General features: G+C 37.3%; 1 protein-coding gene and 1 pseudogene across 1 annotated transcript in view; both read left to right on the forward strand.

Annotated features, from left to right (window-relative positions):
- The window catches only part of LOC129249860 (uncharacterized), a 283,989-nt gene that overhangs the window by 24,733 nt on the left and 238,108 nt on the right, over window positions 1-21,148 (forward strand). The window lies entirely within an intron of this gene.
- Window positions 13,675-14,283, forward strand: LOC129249858 (uncharacterized; annotated as a pseudogene).

Consider the following 21,148-nt stretch of genomic DNA (forward strand, 5'->3'; position numbering starts at 1 on the left):
GAGACCCTTACCACCTTCTTAAGCTCCCGACCCCCGAATGCCGTTATCGGAGTCCAACCACCACCCATTGCAGACGAAGAGCTCCAGCTTCCCGAGAGTCCCGCGTAATCTTGGCACAATTACGTTCTGGATACTGTAGCAGGTTAAACTCCTACCTATCCAGAATCGACCCCGACATACTAAACATATGTCCAGCATGTGAAGGCACCCCGAACGACACTAACCACCTTTTCACATGCCCCATCAAACCCACTCATCTAACACCTCTCTCCCTCTGGACTCAACCCGTCGAAACAGCCAGTTTCCTGGGCCTACCGTTAGATGAGCTAGACGAAGACGACCGGTAACTACACTACTCTGACAGGGCGAAGATACTGCTACAACAACAACAACAGCTACGGCGCCCGGCCGATTTGATTCATAGTACTTTTTATAAATTACCTTTAAGAATTAATAGCAATATTTGACGGTAAAATGCTTCTTTTTTGCATAAGCTTGAAAAATGCTCTATTACAGATGCTTGTTTTATTTGAACACAAACATAGAAAAGTAACTATATTCACTTATAAATAGTCTTTAGTAATTCACGATTTGAATACTAGGAATTTTATTAAATTTCTTTTTTGTTTTTTGAAATTTAGACATATGTATACATGCAAAAAAAAAATATTTATAAATAGTGAGCATTTGGAGGGTTGGCTTTCCATTTCTACCACGATAAAGTTTTTTATAATGTCCTAAGAGCGTGGACCGAATTTAAAATTAATAACACGCAAATGTAGTCACTATAACAGCTTTTTGATTTATAGTACTTTTTATAAATTACTATTAAGGATTAAAAGCAATATTTAACGTTAAAAATGCAACTTTTTTGCATAAGCATAAAAATGCCCTATTCTAGACTTTTATTTTACTTAAATACAAACACAGAAAAGTAACAGTATTCAATTATAAACACTCTTTATTAATTGAAGATCGATTAACCCTTCATTGCATAATTTAATATTTCTTTGTAAAAAAAACATACACATGTTATTAGACCTCTAGGTAATGGGAAAAATAATTAAAAAAATCTTTGATTTATAGAAGTATTTTTTTTTTATTAAAAATGGTTTGATGTAAACTTCCATCATTATGCAGAATGAACATATGAACTTAGTACAAAATTGAAATAATAAATTAAGTCACTAATACCTTTCATTTATACCTTCAATTTTGGTGAAAATGAACAAAACAGTTATTGTTTTTGTTCAGGCATAAGTTAACCTTACATTTGATACAGCTTATTGTTGAATAGCCTTTACAATGTGGGTATTTGCATCGCAGAGAAATGCCAACTTGTGGCCAATGGTCACTGCCATCCATTCTTAGGTCTTTTGGTGGAGGAACAACTGCAGGTCCTCTCTTCTTTTTTGCCTGGATTTCATTTTCCACAAAGCTGGAACTAGGACGTCCTCTTCTGACCTCTGTGTTGGATCCTATTGAGCACAAAACTTGAGCTAATTCATTACGAAATTGTCCCATGGAAAGCATATCCTTTTTTGGTATATTTCGAATGATTGCATTTTTTTTGTAAATAATCCAAGAATTTATGACTGTAAGATCAAGTAGATGAAAGAATATGCGTAAATACCATTTTTTCGACCTCAAAGGAATATGGAACCTCCCCAAAAAACTGTCCATTAAATCAACTCCCCCCATGCGTTTGTTGTATTCTAAAACAATTTTTGGACATGGAATTTCAACCTTTTCCTTCTTTGCCTTGTCATACCTAGTGACACTAGATACTGGTGTTAACCCCACATATGTTGATAAAAGTGTCACCATTTTGTTGTCTTTCCAGGTGACACAAGACATATCAACACCATCAAATGTAGATGTTCTTTCGACATGACTTCCTCGTGGTACAGACTTTTTCATAAACTCCCTTTTGTCTGGTAATTTTGAGTTAGGTATCCGATTTTGTTGTACAGTACCCACTGATAGAATTCCTTGCTTGGCTAAATAATGAACCAGGGGCAATGATGTGTAAAAATTGTCAAAGTAAATTATGTGATTTTGATATCTTGGCACGCTTCTTAGCAAACGAATGACTACATTCCCTGTGGCTCCTATATCAGGCTCTCCTTCTGGTCTTCCTGTATTTTCCTGTCCTGAATATAATTCAAAGCATATCCTGATAAATCACACAGTACATACAATTTAAACCCCCATTTGTGGGGTTTATTAGACAGATATTGTTTCAAAAAATGAGCCACTTTTGTGGCACACATCTGCTCATCGACTGATAATCTTTGCTCCATTGGTACAGTAGAAAATTTTGCTCTGAGGTGCTCAATAACTGGACGTATTTTAAATAACCTGTCATGATTGGGATGGCCAACAGGTTTGTGATCATCATTATTTTGAAAGTGCAATGAGAGCTTCATTCTTTCAAATTTGTTGACTGGCATAGTGGATAAAACTGGACCATAACCAAAGGCAGGAGACCAATATGATCTGGTATTTGGAAATCTTTGCACAGACATGAATAATAATATCCCAAAAAACTTCTTGATATCTAACGCAGTATAAGTTATTTTGCTGTTGGTATCTTTTTGCATGATATATAAATTAGTTTGATCAACAATTTTCTGAATAAAATCATCATCCAAAAAATATTTGAAACATTGGTATGGAGTTTCAAGCTGGGATATTTCTATAGGAAAGGCTGACCTGCCTAAGAATGTAATTTTATCCTCATCAAATTCCATGTTTCTCTTTTTCCAAATCAGTTTTCTTTTGTCCAATAATGTGCTGAAAATAGCACCACAAGGAACTCTGCTTTGGCTTTCTTGTTCTTCCACCATTTCTTCAACAAGAGGAGGGTCATTTTCATTAACATCCTGCCAGTCTTCATCATCATTTACATCATCTAATATACTTAGAGGTTCGTCTCTTGTATAGTGAGGATCTGGTAAGTTATCATCGTCAGAATCTTCAGCCTCCATTCCGTCTTCCGACAACCAACCATCCTCCAGCTGTGTTAGATATTCTTCTATGGCTTTATCTGTCAAAATATTCTGAAAGAACAAAAAAATTGGTAAACAAACTGGAATTATGTGAACCAAAATTTCTCCATACTTCACAGATGACAATACTGCATAATGATGTAAATTTACACCATACCTATTTGACGTTATTTTAGTAATATTTTACATGTTTTCTTCACAAATAATAGCAGTTTCCGAATTACTTACCTTATTTCTATGCATAGTAAATATTTTGTACGACTTCTTTGGACAAAACCATAAAAAAACTTGATAATTATATGCACCGTTAGAACAAAACACATAACATAACCTTGACCAAATTTTGATTGTCATGCGACAGTTGACGTTTGCTTTTTTTTTATTAGGTGCGTTCCGTTTCATTCTTAAATGTTTTTAAAAGTTGCCAGAGGCAAAAAACCATGACCAGAGGCCTGTTTTGGGTGCATTTTTTCCTTTCGAATGGTTTGATAGAAATATCCATCACGATGCAACGAAGGGTTAAAAGCTATTTTTACTAAATAATACTAAAATTTTATTATTACAAATGTTTTTCTAAACGTTTGTAATACCGTGCAGAATAAATGTGAGTAGCGAACTGTCAAACGAACGATGAGAGAGCTTAAATTGATAAGCTTAAATTAGGTAAGAATTTCGGAATTCGAGATACCCAGCTGTACGTCTGTAAATACTTGTATATTGACACTCTTAAAGTTGTCTCAAAACCTACATATGGTAGGGTGTACGCAACTACTAAATTTCCAGGTCAAAGGTCCAAAAATAGGTTTTTTGCGCTTATTTGTAAATATCTCATTTCCCATGAGTTTTTTTTGCTATTTGTATTTATTATCAAGATTGTAGAATACAAAATTCTCTACAAATCTTGTTGAAACAAATTTTTTATACGGTGAACCGTTTTCGAGATAGATTCTACTGAATCTAAAATATATTTAAACGTTTGCTTGATGCAGTACACTTTAAATATTGCCATAATACCCCAGCAAGGTGGTGTTAGACAGCAAAAACAGCAATAGAAATATATGAATGATTTCATTCCCATGGCAGCCGGTTCTACGTTACTGGAGCGACTCGGGTTTTTCCCGACCAAGAGCTGCCGCCCCAGTAAACTACCTCTGTCTAGTGTAACGTATGAATGATATATGTTGCATATATTCCTGGAGTTCAGGAACAAAGCAGTTGTTGAGCTAATTTGTAAACAGATCACCCGTCATCCATGCTTTTTTATTCGCCATCAAATGAACTAGATTGTGTTTAATGTTCTTACCTCTTAAAGCTCGAGGCATAAGGGATTTGTTGATTAAGAGGGGATTAAACATTTTATCACCAGATGCGTTACTGCAAAACAAAAATGTCACCCGATCTTTGCCCGCTTGAAAACAACGAGCTGATTTTTCAGATTTTGCTATGTACGTTCTTTTAGGTACCTTCTTCCAGAACAAACCCGTTTCGTCGGCATTAAATATCTGGAGTACAACCACCCTGTTCAATTATTTTTTCTAGGTTATCCGAAAAACTCCTTTAGCTACCTACCTACCTAAGTTCCGATCCACAAATTATTGATTGTCGAAAGGAACTGTCATTTTTTCTAATTGTTCTTACAGTCGCTTCGCTTAAACCAAAAGCTTTTCATTTTGGTTCCTAACAAAATTGCTTGTCTCTCCGGAATATTTTGTTGTTGTTTAGGCATTTTATTGATAAGGGTACTGCAAAAACGATGTTAAATAATATTGCTTATAGACCTTTTCTAAACCGAAAATCGAACACAATATTACCTTTTTTAGTAGTAAAAAGTTATCAACAACATAAATCAATGCAAACATTTCACAACGTAATTATAAAAAACTTTAATTTAAACTTTAACTTACAGAACTTCATTGAAATTATTTATTACGTCCTACGAACTGAACACAATACTGACTAACGAAATGCTGTGTTCATGCTGAAGTACAACGAGATAAAAAAAAGAGTGATAATACAAATTGGGTGTTCCCCGTAAAGTAAACAAGCCATGAAAAAGACCAAGTCAATAAGTCCGTTTCCACGACGGTCGGTTCTACGTTACCGAAACGACCGTGATTTATATCCGGCCAAGGACTGTCCCTCCAGCAGCATTCTCCGTATGTAAGTATGGGGAATGTTTATGCTGCTACAACAACAACCAAGTCAATAACACATTTATGGGTATAAACCGACCGACGGTTTGTTTACCTATGTATCCCAAGGTTTACGGTAATCCGTTGTATTTTGTTGCTCTATGGATAAGGCGGCCGCCGTAGCCGAATGGGTTGGTACGTGATTACCATTCGGAATTCACAGAGAGAACGTTGGTTCGAATCTCGGTGAAACACCAAAATTAAGAAAAACATTTTTCTAATAGCGGTCGCCCCTCGGCAGGCAATGGCGAATCTCCGAGTGTATTTCTGCCACGAAAAAGCTCCTCATAAAAATATCTGCCGTTCGGAGTCGGCTTGAAACTGTAGGTCCCTCCATTTGTGGAACAACATCAAGACGCACACAACAAATAGGACGAGGAGCTCGGCCAAACAACCAAAACCGGTGTACGTGCCAATTATATATATATATATATAAATAAGTTTTTATAAGACACGGTCAAAATCAGAATTAAAAAATTTTGTTAGGGATTCCTGCTAGAACAAAAAAAAATCGCGTAAAACTGTCTTCATTCTTATTGGTGAGCCGCGTTATTTCAAAATCGTGTAAAAAACGAGTTGGGTGTATCATAAAAGCTATGACAGTTTTTCAAATAAAGACAGAAAAATGATTTTAATTCAATTTACGTAATGAACAAAACGCTAGAATAAAATGTGAATACAAAAATGAACAGTTTAACTTAACGTTACTTCCAACAACTTAACAGTTCAATTTAACAATTTAAAGATCAAGTCAAACTCAAGGAGGTCAAGGATTCGTCTTGATATTGAAATTGAAATTTGAAAAGGTCGAGTCAAGGAGCACCAGGAGATTTGGTGGCTCCTAAACCACTCAGCCTAAAAAGCCCATTGTATTTAGAGCTGTGGAAAGAGGGTAGATAGAACAAGGAGGGAAGGAGAAAAGTATCAGAGAAAGAGATAAGAAAAAATAGAGAATTTTCTAGATTCTTTGGCAAATTTGTAAATATCCTCCAGTTTTAGAGAACGTATATTGCTCATTCTCACGTCATTGGAACCCAAAACTCATAGCCATGCGCTAGCAAAGGCAGGACACTCGCTCAGTGCTATACGCCTCCTCCAAGCGCGACAAGCACATTGAGTCCTCAATGATTCCAATGATGGTCATATGCTGACCCCATGAGTTGTGTCTTGTAATAATACCGACCATCAACCGAACGTCCCTTCCAAGTTTTAGTAGAAAGTTTGACAGTTTTCTGTTTGGACTTGTCACAAAACACTTTGCAGTTCTGAAGCGTCGATGAAGTGGACCATCGCTCTGTATGTATGTTGCATACATAATCGCTGATCCAATTCATGATTCCTGCGGAACTGATTCCAATTATTGACTCTGGTCCCTGTGGGGGAACCGCTGATCCATGGTTGGCCAATTCATCGGCAATTTCGTTTCCTTGAACCCCAGAGCGTAAGTACAAGCTTGTTCTGTCTTGCGACAGAATTAAGCTTCCTTTTACATTCTTGAACAATGTTTGAGGTTTGCTTCGCGTTCTTCAGGGCCTTCAGTGCAGCCTTACTGTCACTAAAAACTAAAATCTGTTTCCCGCTCCATCTAGTCTCGATTATCCATTCGCCTACTTTCAGGATGGCAAAAACTTCCGTTTGGAAAACAGTAGCCATTTCCCCCATAGCATAGTGATACTTACTACTATCGTTTAAGTACCATCCGGCTCCAGCACCTATTTCATACTCAAACCCATCGATAGAGAAAATATCCGTCACACCTCCCTGAATGCATTCTGGAGTGCTCCATTGCTCAGGCAATGGAAATCTGACATCAAATTTCCTTCCAAATGAAACGGTGGGTATCAGGTCGTCTTTACGTGCAAAAAACAGTGGATACTGCTCAGATAGCAACTTAAAGATTTCTCTGTGTCCCTAAGTTCCGTCTTCCTGCCAGCAACCATATTTATGTAGTCCACACATTGCTTTTATTGCTTCCTGTTGTATTTTAAGATCCAAGGGGAGCAAATCAAGCATAGAATTTAGGGCATCGCCAGTACTCATGGCACCCGTAATGCATAAACATACACTTCTTTGCAGCCTGTATAGTGCCCGGATTGTGGACTTAACCATGCTCCCTCGCCACCAAACCACAGAGACGTAAGTGATGATTGGTCTGGTAAGTGTTGGGTGTATCCATAGGACCACAACAGGTTGCAGACCCCAGGAATATATCCATTTAACAATGGTTTGATGAACTCCGTGTCGTTCGGCAGAAGAACATATTGAGCCGAAAGTTGCGTTATCAAAAGCCCCCTCAATGTCCACGAACACGCCCATTGTGTATTCGTCAGCTTCCAGCCCGACTTCAATCTCGCAAACAAGATCGTGTAAGGCTCATTCAATGATTTCCCACGTTGGTAAGCGTAATAATTTCTAAATACTAAGTGGACTTCTCGGCAATACCCCCACTCGAATATATTTCTCCACCACTCGTTCTAGACTTTTTAACCCGCGCGATGTCAAACTGATTGGTCTAAAACTTTTTGCTAGGGACTAGTCGTCTTTTCCTGGTTTCCGAATAAATATTATACTACTCTTACGCGTCGCCATTAGGATGGTAAATAACCAAGTGCAAGACAGGCTGTGAAGATCCTTTTCAGGGCCTCAATCAGCCTGTCCCCTCCTTTCTTAAGAATTGTTGGATATATTCCTTCAGGTCCAGGAGACTTAAAGTTCTCAAAGGAAGACAAGAAAACCTTATCGATTCTGTCGTCACTATCCTACTAGCAATATAACCGCTGTGTCTAGAGGTTCCACCGTCGCTGCCGTTATTGTTGATGCCACTCTCTACTTCTACTACAGAATTCTATATAAAGGGTGATTTTTTAGCTATTATCTTTTTCAACAGTTGGTTTAAACAGCTGCCGCACGTTTCGTGTTTTGTTTCACTGTCAAACATCTTCAGTTTGGTCTACATATAATTTAACCATGAATCGTCCTACAAACGCACAACTCTTTCAAATCATTGAATTTTATTATAAAAATGCGTGTTCTGTTAAGAAAGTTTAAAGTCGAAAAATTGTGTTCAGCGACGAAGCTCATTTTTGGATCTATGGGTACGTAAATAAGCAGAATTGTCGAGTTTGGAGTGAAGATCAGCCAGAAGAATTGCAAGAGCTACCAATGTATCCAGAAAAGGTCACAGTTAGGTGCGGTTTATGGGCTGGAGGTATCATTGGACCGTACTTCTTCAAAGATGCTGCGAATCGTAACCTAACTGTGAATGGTGAGCGCTACCGTGAAATGATATTCAGCTTTTTTTTTCCAAAATGCAAGAGCTTGACTTGCATGACATGTGGTTTCAGCAAGACGCTGCCACATGTCCCACCGCACGCGTAACAATGGCCTTGTTGAGAGACGAGTTCGGTGAACATTTTATTTCACGTTCGGGACCTGTCAATTGGCCACCCAGATCGTACGATATAACGCCTTTAGATTATTTTTTGAGGCGTTATGTTAAAGCTCATGTCTATTCAGACAAGCCTGCTTCAATTAATGCATTGGAAGACAACATTAAAGCATATATATGTGCGATACCGGCCGAAACATTGAAAATAGTATGCCAAAGTTGGACTAAGCGGATGGACCATTTGGAGCGCAGTCGCGGTCAACATTTGCATGAAATAATCTTCAAACATTAAATTATATGGACTGTACTATCGATTTAAATAAAAATTTCGTGCATTTTTCTGAATTTTACGTGGGTTTTTTTTGAAAAACTTTCCTATAGCTCTTAAAAAATCACCCTATATATATAATTGGCGCGTACACCCTTTTTGAGGGTCTCCCGAGCACCTCCTCCTATTTGTGCGTGCGTCTTGAAGTTGTTCCACAAATAGAGGAACCTACAGTTTTAAGCCGACTCCGAACGGCAGATATTTTTTATGAGGAGCTTTTTCATGGCAGAAATACTACTGTGTCCAAAAAATAAGGTGACATTGTATTTATTTTGAAAATTCTTTATTTATTCTTCCAAATCAATTTCATCCCCTTCAAAGTAATCCCCTCCCGGCACAATGCACTTATGCCAACGTTTTTTCCAATTTTCGAAACACTGGTTGTAGTCACTTTCCGGGATGGCCTTCAGTTCCGTCTTCGTTGCGGCTTGAATCTCCTCTATCGTGTCAAAACGGTGTCCCCGGAGCGGTCTTTTGAGCCTGCTGAACAGCCAGAAGTCGCACGGTGCCAGATCAGGTGAATACGGTGGTTGCGGAACGATATGGGTTGAGTTTTTGATGAAATGATCACGAATTACGAGTCAAAAAAATTCAATGTTTTCGGTACCAGTCGAGATTTGACGCGCTTGAGGCCCAAAACATCCTTCAAAATGGTATTGACTGAGCCTTTCGATATGCCAACATCATCAGCAAGGTCTCTAATCGTTAATCGACGGTTTTTCAACACCAAATCTTTGATTTGTTGGACGTGAGCTTCGTCAGTTGAGGTTGATGGTCGCCCAGGACGCTCTTCGTCTTCGACACGTTCACGACCGGCTTGGAACTCACTATACCACTTGTAAACATTTTTTTTAGACATAGCCTCATCACCAAAGGCTTTCTGCACCATCCTCAACGTATCCGAAAATTGATTCCGCAAACAAAATTTAATGCAAATTCTTTGCTCAACAAATTTCGACATTGCAAAAAACGAGAAACTCACTTTTAGCAGCTCACAAAACGACGCGTATCTCAAACAGTAAATGAATATTTCACATGAAATTTGACATATATGTCACTCACAGTACTACCAACCTAAAAAAAAAAAGAATTCTCCTAATCCTTCAAAGCGCGCAGTTTAAAATCAAATGTCACCTTATTTTTTGGACACAGTAGTACACTCGTAGGTTTGCCATTGCCTGCCGAGGGGCGACCGCTATTTGAAAAATATTTTTCTTGGTTTTTCACCGAGATTCGAACCAACGTTCTCTCTCTGGATTCCGAATGGTAGTCACGCACCAAGCCATTGGGCTACGGCGGCCGCCAATAGAGTTCTACTACCCGCAAAATAGGTTTCGAGTAGAGCATTAAACATTTCCGATTTGGAAATGATGCATGAACCATCAGGTTTTCGAATGGAATTCAGCCTTACTGAGCGGTTTAGATGAAGGACCTTACAAAGTCTCGCTGTTTCCCTCATTTCTTCAACGTTACTGGAGAAATTTCTACAGGATTCAAATTTGGCTTTCCGTACTTTTTTCTTATTTTCTCTCTGTGTAAGTCGATGATTAGTCCAGTCCTCTTCTGTTTGGGTCTTAAAGACCTTATTAAGGGGTTAGGTGGGTTACAGAGGTTCAAAAAAAGGGTATTTTTACTATTTTTTTTTTAATATATACAATCATATATTTTATTTAAACAATTCAGCATATCAAAGATACATATTTAAACAGTATTTTGTGAAATTTTTATTTAAAAATTCCGAAAACTCAGCCGTTGGTACCTCATCTCCCTTAACGTCTCACAAAAAAATGCTCTTGCCGTGGACAGCATAACTCATTATTGGTTCATCTAAAATCAAAAAACCAAAAATATTTCGTTAGTACATGGATAAATCTCGTTACTGGACGAAGGAAAAAAAAATGTAATTTGAATTTTTGACAGACTTTGAACAAAAAAACACATTTTTTTGGTCAAATTTTCGTCATGTGTTGGCTCGAAAAAATTAGTTGTAATAAAAAAAAAATAAATAACTTGATAATGTTATTCCAAAGATGTGTGCAAAATTTGAACAAAATCGCTTCATAACTTTTCGAGAAATCGTGTCCACTGACTTAAAAAATCGAGTTTTGAGATAAACGCGTTTAAAGCTGTATACCTGCGAAACGCTGCACTGACATGGCCTGATGGGCGGAACTTCTGAAGGGTCTATCTCGAAGAATTTTACTCAGATCAATTTGAAATTTTAGGAGAATATTTTAAACATATACTATTTAATAAAACAAAAAAAAATCGATTTTTTGAAATTTTCAAACCCACCTAACCCCTTAAGAAGTTTTCTGGACCGTTCACGAAGCTTGGACAGTTCAGGGTTCTAATCACCTCTTGTCTTCTTTTGGTCACAAAAGTTAGTTTGTTGCCAGTATTTTGAACGACCAATTCCAGTAACTTGAGACCTCTGGGGAGACCTTATCCTGGACACGAAAATTGATTCGCCCCAGATGTAGGTGAGGACGGCATCCGTACTTCGACTTCAGCACCTTCAGAGACCCAAGATCGATACCCAGTACCCGGTGAGAACCCGCCTCCAAAGGGGTAGCGGATTTCTCCCTAATGCACGTATACTCTCCAGAGAGTTTTGAACACGGATGCGTGTGAGAAGCTCTCATTAACTACAGGAAAGACCCGGAATCCAGCTACTCGCTCGTACACACCTTTCTTTGCTACTCTCAACAAGAATGAACGTGCTGTTTTCGCAGGCCGGAATTTTTCTACCCATCTTCGGGAAAAAGCATTGGAACAGTGCATCCTTACGATGCCGTCGCTTTTACCCTCGAAAGCCGGCGCGTCTTTCGGCTCACCGATAGCTTGCCAACGGTAGCTGTCAAGATAGTCTTGTTGCCCTTTGGACAGTAGACCGTCTTGTTTGTCGGTACGTATCTCTACCGTCATTGCCTTTGCTGCAATTCTCGCGAATGATTCGCCAGACGTTGACGGAAGAGTGTCATTCGACATTTGAGGTCCCTTAGATTTAACATTGGCGGGTATAGGTTTGTCTGCCTTGGATTGGGTCGAGGATGCAGGCATTTCCGAATTCCTCTTCTTTGCCTTTCTCCTCTTCCGGTCGTTGGCACAGACCCCGTTTCGTTACCGGAAGAGTGCAACGTTACAGAGGAATCCTCTGTTGTGCCACGCTTTCCATTACAGGTGTCGAAGTTTAAGGAGCTTGAGTATCACGTCAGTCCATAAGCTCGAGCGTTTTTAAAAGGTGGTTTTAAAATTAATAAAAAAGATGTTTAAAGTATTTATTAATCATTAATATATTTTCCTTCATTATTTACAATGTCTTCCCAACGGTTAGGCAAATTTTTAATTCCCTGCTCAAAAAATTGTTTGTTCTTGGAGCCAAAATACGCTTCGATATCCCTTTTTATAGCTTCTATTGAGGAGTACAGTAGACGCTCACAAATTAGAACTCTTAGTAATTAGAATTTCCAGAAATTAGAATCAACTTTTTGAATACATTACACGCTCTGAAATTAGAATCGAAAATTCTATATTAATTTCAGAGCGTATTTTGTTTTTTTGTTGCAAAATAGATATAAAAAGGGGAATCCCCAATTTATTCATGTTACGCTCGGTAGTCGTTGGATTTTCGTCGCTATCTGTACAGTTTTTGTTAGTTTTTGTTTGAAATTCGATTCGCGTGCACGTGTTTCGGCATTGTTTGCTTAAAAGTAAAAGTCGTTCGTTGAAATGCCAAATAAACGTAAGAAAAATACTTTGTCTTTGGAAACCAGATCTTTGGAGTGCAGATCTTGGAAAAGCTTGACCAAGGTATTCAAGGGAAGCGGTTAGCCCTAGAATTTGATGTGGCGCCATCTGCAATCACCTATATCCAATCTATGAAATCATCAATTTTAAGCGCTGTTTCTAATACCTATCATAAGGCTAACAAAAAATCATTGCATATCGCTGAATATCCAAAAATGGAAGCAAGTCTTTATGAGTGGTTTTTAAATCAACGCGAAAAAAAGTGTACATTAACTGGGCCAATACTAAAGGAGAAAGCCAAACAAATATTCAAAGTGGAATATCCCGATAAAGATGAAAGTACATTTAGCGCAAGTGATGGATGGTTTAGCAAATTTAAAAAACGACACGGAATACGTTTTTTAAAAATTTGTGGCGAGATTCTCTCTAGTGATGTTGCTTCAGTCACCCCGTTTATTCACAGATTTCGTGCAAAAGTCGATGAGATGGGGCTAATGGAGTCACAAATATATAAACGGATTATTTTACCGTTGTTTACCTGACAAAACATACGTCTCTCTTTCCGAGAAAACCGCCCCCGGGTATAAAATCCAGAAGGAACGAATTTCAGCGTTACTTGGTGTAAATGCTGATAGATCACATACATAAATTAATGCCATTAGTAATTGGAAAAGCAAAAAAACCAAGAAGTTTCCAAGGATTCAATAATCCACTCCATTACAACTTTTCAAAAAATGCTTGGATGACATCTCGGATTTTTCATGATTGGTTTCACAAGATATTTATTTATGAGGTAAGAAAAAACTTTGTTTTTAGGTTCAGTAATTCCAAAATATTTTCAATTCACAGGTGATTCGTTTCTCTCAGGAAAATAATTTGCCTCCGAAGGCAATTTTGCTAATTGACAACTGCTCTGCTCATGCACCAATTGAGAAACTTCAAAGCGACGATGGAAATATAATTGCATTTTTCTTTCCACCAAATGTAACAGCAACTTTACAACCAATGGATTAGAATCCTATTAAGTTAACCAAGCTAAACTACAGAAGTATGCTTCTTTCTCAATTAATTGCTGAAGGAGGTGACCTCAAGGTTCGCTTGAAATCCTTTTCAATTCGAAATGCAATCATGCTATTAAAGCAAGCTTGGTATGATGTTCCAGAAAGAGTAATACAAAAGTCCTGGTCAAAGTTGAACAACTGGGACTCTGATCAGTATGAAAGTGATGACGATGATGTGCCACTAGCACAGCTACTGCAAAAAGATCAAGACTGCAATGGAGCTCTTCAGGCAGCTCAAGCAGAAATAGAGCCAACTAATAACATTAGCATACCAGAAATTGAAATATGGAACAATGATGTGCTTGATGACGACCCTGCACATGATGAGTCTTCAGGTAGCAGCGAATTTGATGACCGGGAGGTCTCACCAGTTGTCTCTACTTCTACAGCCATTGAAAGTGTCAATAATTTAATAAAATGGTGTACTTATAGTGAATCGTTTTCCGCAAAGCACACAAGCAATCTGCTAGCTCTTCGCAATGAGATTGTTATTGCAGAAACAAATAAAAGGAAGAAGCAAACAGCAATAACAGACTACATGCCTGCAAATTAGTTACGAAGTTTTTGATTAATTTTTGGCTGTTTTAATGTATATTTATCGATCTCTTATGTATTTTTGATAAAAAAAAAATATATTTACTATAATTGGAGTTTTTGTTTTTTGGACCTTTTTTTGACTTAGCGCATAAATACATATATGTATATATATTGGATTGTTACCTCATGTTTTCTCGTTTTTATGAATAAAATTTAGTAAGACAAAATTTCATTGTAGTTTTTCAATGCAAATTGAATTAAATTTTAAGGTTTTATTGAAATAAAAAAACATCCAGGAATTAGAATTTTTCAGAAATTAGAATCACCCTAAAAACAAAGTGGTTCTAATTTGTGAGCGTCTACTGTAGTTCTTGTTACTTATATGGGATTGAAGTCCACGGAAAAGGTGATAATCACAAGGGCCAATATCCGGAGAGTATGGTGAATGCGGCATTAGCTCCCATCCGAGCTCGTTCAGCGTGATATATGTGTGCCTTGCGGTATGAGGTCCTGCGTTGTCGTGGTGAAACAAAACTTTGCGTCTATTCACTAAAGATGGTCGATTTTTTTTAAGTGCCTCATTCAGGTTTGATAGCTGATGGGAATAATAATCAACAGTTATCGTCTGGTTTGTTCCAAAAGTTCATAATAAACAATACTGGCCATATCCCACCAAATAGACAGGATAATCTTCTTGAGGTGAAGGCAATCTCTAGGGGTCGGTTCTGGTGTTAGGTTTTAAAAAGCGTAATAGCTCGATGTTCTCGGACCCTTATAGTAACAAATTACTTTTTAGTTCCTTTGTTCGCTCTAGATTAGAATATGCAACTATTATCTGGAGGCCTTGCCACCAATTTGCTATTGATAGAATTGAACGTGTACAGAAGGTGTTCCTTAAATATGGTCTCAGGTCGTTAAAATTCTCAAATCCTATCCCTTTCTATCATTCCCGTTTGATTTTAATTAACTTAAAGTCTCTAGAGAGTAGAAGGGGTCTATACTCTCACTATTTTTTGTTTTTTTTTAGTGTAATTAAAGGAGAAGTGGACTGTTCATCCCTATTACGTTGCATTTACTTTCATATTCCTACTAGATCGTTACGCAATACTTATCAATTTCATTTTAAATTTCTTAACACGAATTGTGCGCGTAATGCTCCTACTGCCCGCGCTTTAAGAGAATTCAATGAGATCTCGAGTTCTATTCCGTTTGACTTTTCGGTTTCAAAGAATGAATTTTATAAATTTTCTTAACTCTTTTTTCTAATTTATTTAATAATCATCGTAATTTATTAGTACTTTAAGCTCATATTAAGTGGTCTGTAAAAATAATAATTATAATAAACGAAAACGGACCTTTGAAACCATTCCCAACTGAGCCAGGTGCTTGTGAACTGTTCCATGCGATGAATTTAACCTCTGAGCTATCATATCGACTGTAAAATTTGACTCAGCTTCCACGAGTTCGAGCAAGGCGTCGGAGGTAAAGACTTCAGGACGACCAGCGCGCATCCTTCACGTCGCAGTTACCACTTCGGAATTTTGAAAACCACTTTTATAAAAAAAAGACAAAAATATGCCTCTTATACGCGTTCGAAGATTTCATTTTATTTTTTAACAACACGTGCTTCTATCCGCGATTAAAATCACTTGTTGAATGCACAATATATCAAAGAAAATATAAATAGTTCCGTTATATTCCGCGAATAATTTTTTTGTATGCAAAAATCTTAGAAAAGAGAAATTATGGGTAAAATACTCACGAACTTATGGACTGACCTGATACTTGCGTTAGCTAATGCTTCGTCTGTCTTCACCTTTTGTTTTCTTCGTTTGATCTGCCTTGCGAATCTCCAATAACTTCAGTCTTTTTACCGGTACTTTCCTGATTCGCACCAGGTTTGACCGTTGTCAAAGATTTACTCGGTTGCAAAGATCCTTCTGAGTCTACCGAGAGATTGTCCGCCATCTCCATATCCTCCACAACTTGTTCAGTTGCTTCGGATCGCTTCGACGACCGTGTATCGCTCACACTAGCAGTGGGCTTCCTCCGGAATCCTGGGTGTCAGTTCCGGTCATAAGGGGTGTGGGGTTCGGGCCTACACATCCGATGCCCGAACCGTCGATTGCTCAACGGGAGCATTTCCCAAAAGTGTATTCCCTCGTGCAGAAACATCCTTCGTTAGCCTCCACATTAAGAAAAAGAAATACATTTTATCCTTCCTGCCAGGTTGTCGGTACGGCAATCTCCGCATAGTACTTGGGTGGGCAACAATTCCGCCCTTCCGCGGATGGGTGGATACCCAATTCCTATACGGAGCTGCCCTCTTAGGGTTAAATCACTACTTAAGCCTCATCCCCGGGCCAAGGAGACCGACACGATAAGGTTAATATTGACTTTTATAAAATTAGAATTATTATTTATACACATTATACACTACATATCTTGTTTCGTTTTTTTTTCATTGGTAATGCATTTTAGAATTTCCGTCCAATATTAAACATTGAATTTTGTTCTTTATTGCTATATATCTATATCTACTACATTTTACTATACATCACATTCCCTTATTCGGTGATTTTTGCAATATTTCCATTTGAGTTTGGTTGCAGCACGTACGAGGTGTGTTCAAAAATTAAGGCGAATTTTAAAATTTCACCAGTTTATGTACACTCGACTTTCAGCAATTTTGGAACGAACTTCGCTGTCATACGCTTCCTGCACAAAATTTTCAATTCAAATTGCATTGCATGAGCCAACCGATATGCGGACATCCTCAGCAACTTTTCTAATCGTGATTTGACGATTTTCCATAACATATTTTTTTACTTTTTCAAAATTTTCACCGGTTGCTGATGTGTTGGGGCATCCAGAGCGAGCATCATCATTCACATCTTCTCGACCTTCTGTGAAAAGCTTGTACCACATACGAACTTCTTTTTGACTCTCACCGTATGCCACTGTCAACATTTCAAGTGTTTTTGAACACTTAATTCTATTTTTTACACAAAATTTGGTCCAACTTCTTTGATCCATTTTTTTCGATAGCAAAAAATCGCCGAACACGCAAAACTCTTGTGTTATTTATGCCTCTTACAAACAAATCATGTTATATTGCTTAAACCGTGAACAGATCATCATAAAAAATAACAATAATCCAAAATCGAATGTACGTAGCCCGCGAAATTTAAAAATTCGCCTTATTTTTTGGCCACACCTCGTATATGTGATTGGTGAACAACATTGAAAATGTGGTTTAATCGTGACGTTATTATTTTTTTTCTTGCCGTCATTATATCTATTTTATTCCGAATTATTCTAAAGTATGCTAATTTTGTATCAATCTTCTTGCATATAGGTAACTTCTGCTCAAATATGAACGAGACGTTATCAATAAAACGGTCCGCGAATGACATATGGCCAAAATAAATTTTTTGTTTTTTGGTAGGACTGTTATAAGCTTACATGGCAAATTTCAGCGTGATATGTCACATAGTTGGTTTTCTGTGCTACTGTAAACAATTCAAGCTTGAGTGTGTTCTTCGAGTTCTCTTTTATGACTTAAATTGTCTCAAAATGTTTTCCACGGAGCGGCAATTTGAGCTTGGGAAACAGGAAAAAGTCACATGGAGCCATATCAGGCGAATACGGTGCTTGCGGAACGATATTAACATTATTTTTGTTCAAATAATCGCGAACAAGACGTGATGTGTGAGCTGGTGCATTATCGTGATGCAAGAACCATGACTTGTTGTCCCTCAATTCCTTCCTTTTAAGACGAATGTTCTCGCGCAAACCCTTTAAAAAGTCTAAATAATATTCAGCGTTAACCGATCGGCCTTGCGGAAGGAACTCCGAGTGCACCACACCTTCGTAATCGAAAAAAACAGTCAGCATAACCTTAATTTTTGAGCGACTTTGGCGTGGTTTTTTGGCGTGGACTTTGGCGTGGCCCTCTTTGAACGATTTGTACCACTGGAAAACACGTGCACGCGATAAAGCAGAGACCTCATAGGTTGTCTGCAACATTTTTAAGGCGTCTGAAGCCGAAATTTTGTTGGAATAACAAAATTTCAAACAAATTCTTTGTTCAACTTGAATTTCCATCGTTAAATTCGAAGAACACACTCGAGCTTGACTTGTTTACAGTAGCACAGAAAACAAACTATGTGACATATCACGCTGAAATTTGCCATGTAAGCTTATAACAGTCCTACCATCCAACAAAAAATTTATTTTTGCCATATGTCATCCGCGGACGGTTTTATTGATACCGTCTCGTTCATATTTGAGTAGAAGGTATATTCAATATAATCCTTAAGTTTTAATTCTTTGTCAATAATTACTGCTAAATATTTGATTGTTTTTTTTTTTTAATTCGTTGTTTATTTGTAATACAAATGTCCTGTTAATGTTAATTTTTAGCATCTTTGTATATTTTTCATTTAATTTAAGTTTGTTCATTTTTAACCATTTAGTGACCTCGTCTATATCAGCTTATATGATATTTTATTTTTACATGCTTTTTACATGAAAATGAACTCCTTCAGCATAATATTGAAAACCTATTTCTAAAGTGGTGAGTCTTCTTCTTCCGCGGTTACAGTAAATGGCGAGCGTTACCGTGACATGCTCAAAGAGTTTTGTTTCCAAAAAATTGAAGAGGATGACATGGACGACATTTGGTTTCAACAGGACGGTGCAACTTGTCACATGCCAAAGTTACACTCGAACTTTTAGCTACCGTTTTTGAATTCCGATATCAATTGGCCGCTTCGGAGCTGTGATTTAAGCCCGTTGGACTATTTTTTGTGGGGAGCCGTTAAGGACAATTGCTATGCGAATCATCCAGAGATGCTTTAAAACACGAAATCGAAGTTGCCATTCATGAAATTGGAGCCCAATCAATCGAAAATGTGCTTAAAAATTGGGTTGATCGAATGGCCTACTGTAAAGCCAGTCGTGGCAGTGATTTGAACGATATTATTTCTCATTCATAAATAACAATGTTCAATATTCAAAATAAAAAAAAAGTTTGAAAAAATATTGATTAATTTTTTTTTTGTATAGCCGATTCAAAAAGCAAATTTTACATGGCCCACCTTATATATATATATATATGTATGTATATATGTATGTCTTAAACCATTTTAGTTCCACTTCTCGAATACTATATTTGTACATTTATTCCAACAATTCTCTATTAATCGTCTCAAATACCCTCTTTAAATCTAAAACAACCGCCATCATTTCATTTTGTTTTTCACTGGTTTTCCATTCATCAAGGATATAATCAGCAGCTGTTTCACACGAATGATTTGCATGAAACCGCGACTGGAATTTTGAGAAAAATTCATTAACTTCCAAGTATTCTATTTATAAGTTGCTGTTTCACTACTCTTCCCAAAATCTTTTCAATAGTTTTTAATGTATAAATAGGCCTAAACTCTTCACCCCTTTCTGCTTTATTTCCTGGACCGGAGTTATTGACTATTTCAGTAAATTGGGAAATACACCCCTCTTTACTGACCTATTTACCATGACTAGACATATGTGCCCTATGTTGCTCCAGTTATCTGTTAACATGCCCTTGCTTATTCCTAGGATAACCATATAAATCGTGGTTTAAAACTTTGTGCCAGTTAAAAAAAACATCTCAAACTTTATTCAAACTTCTCAATTTGTTATAAAATTTTAAGAAACTTTTCGGGTATAGAGTAAGTTACTGTATTGTGAAGTGGGTGGCTAAAGTGACATACCAGCATATTTTCTAAATTATGCATGTCTATACAAGGATCTTTCCGTGAGCAAAAAAAACAACACTTTATTCTAACAGTAACTGTCATAATACGCTCACATATAAGTAGATGATCTACTTTTTCATACTCAACTCCCAATCTGTATTTAAAAACAAAGATTTCCCATACAAAATTTCTCTCCCAAAATCTGCGGTTATAAAATAATCCTAGATAATAATCATACTTTTTGACATACACCCCTGTGTTTTCTGTGTAAAGAACACCGGCGGTCGCCGTAGCTGAATGATTTGGTGCGTAACTACCATTCGGAATTCAGTGAGAACGTAGTTTAGAATCTCGGTGAAACACCAAAATAAAGAAAATAAAAAGTTTTTTTTAATAGCGGTCGCCCTTCGGGAGGCAAAAGCAAAACCTCCGAGTGTATTTCTGCCTAGAAAAAGCTCCTCATAAAAGAAAAACTGTAGGTCCTTCTATTTGTGGAACAACATCAAGACGCACGCCACAAATAGGAGGAGGAGGAGCTCGGCCAAACACTCAGAAAGGGTATACGCGCCAATTATATTATATATACATATAGTTAAAGAACAACGTCAAAGTAAAAACTAAATAAAGTGGATGCCGGGAAAGAAAACAGGTTTGTAGACATAATTGTACTAAAATGTTTGTTAGGTATTACTAACAATGCATCATATAACAGAAAAAAACGTGTGTCCATAAGTGAGTGCCCTCTTATTACTTATTATAAAATGTAATATCGAATTTCGAATGCGTACCACTCCCATTATTTTTTGAAACCTCAGTAAACGTCGTTTACGAATTTCCTCCAATTGTTTATTAGGAGCAGCCAATTGCGCAATTAAGTTAGCTATTTCTTCTCCTTCTAAATTATCTACCCTTAATAATAATTAAAAAAACCAAAAACACCGAAATATCCCAAAAAAGAAAAATTTCTATGAAGAAAAACCTTTCACAACAGTACTGATTGTCAATTTTGCAGGTAATCTGCCATATGTGAGCGGATAGATTAATTTTGTGAATTTATTGGAATTTATGCATATGTGAACATACTTTAACAGTAAACTGTTAAAAACTGTTACTGCAAGGCAGCGAGGGCCATTAAAT

The sequence above is a fragment of the Anastrepha obliqua genome, chromosome 6 (assembly GCF_027943255.1).
Source record: "Anastrepha obliqua isolate idAnaObli1 chromosome 6, idAnaObli1_1.0, whole genome shotgun sequence".
NCBI lineage: Eukaryota > Metazoa > Arthropoda > Insecta > Diptera > Tephritidae > Anastrepha > Anastrepha obliqua.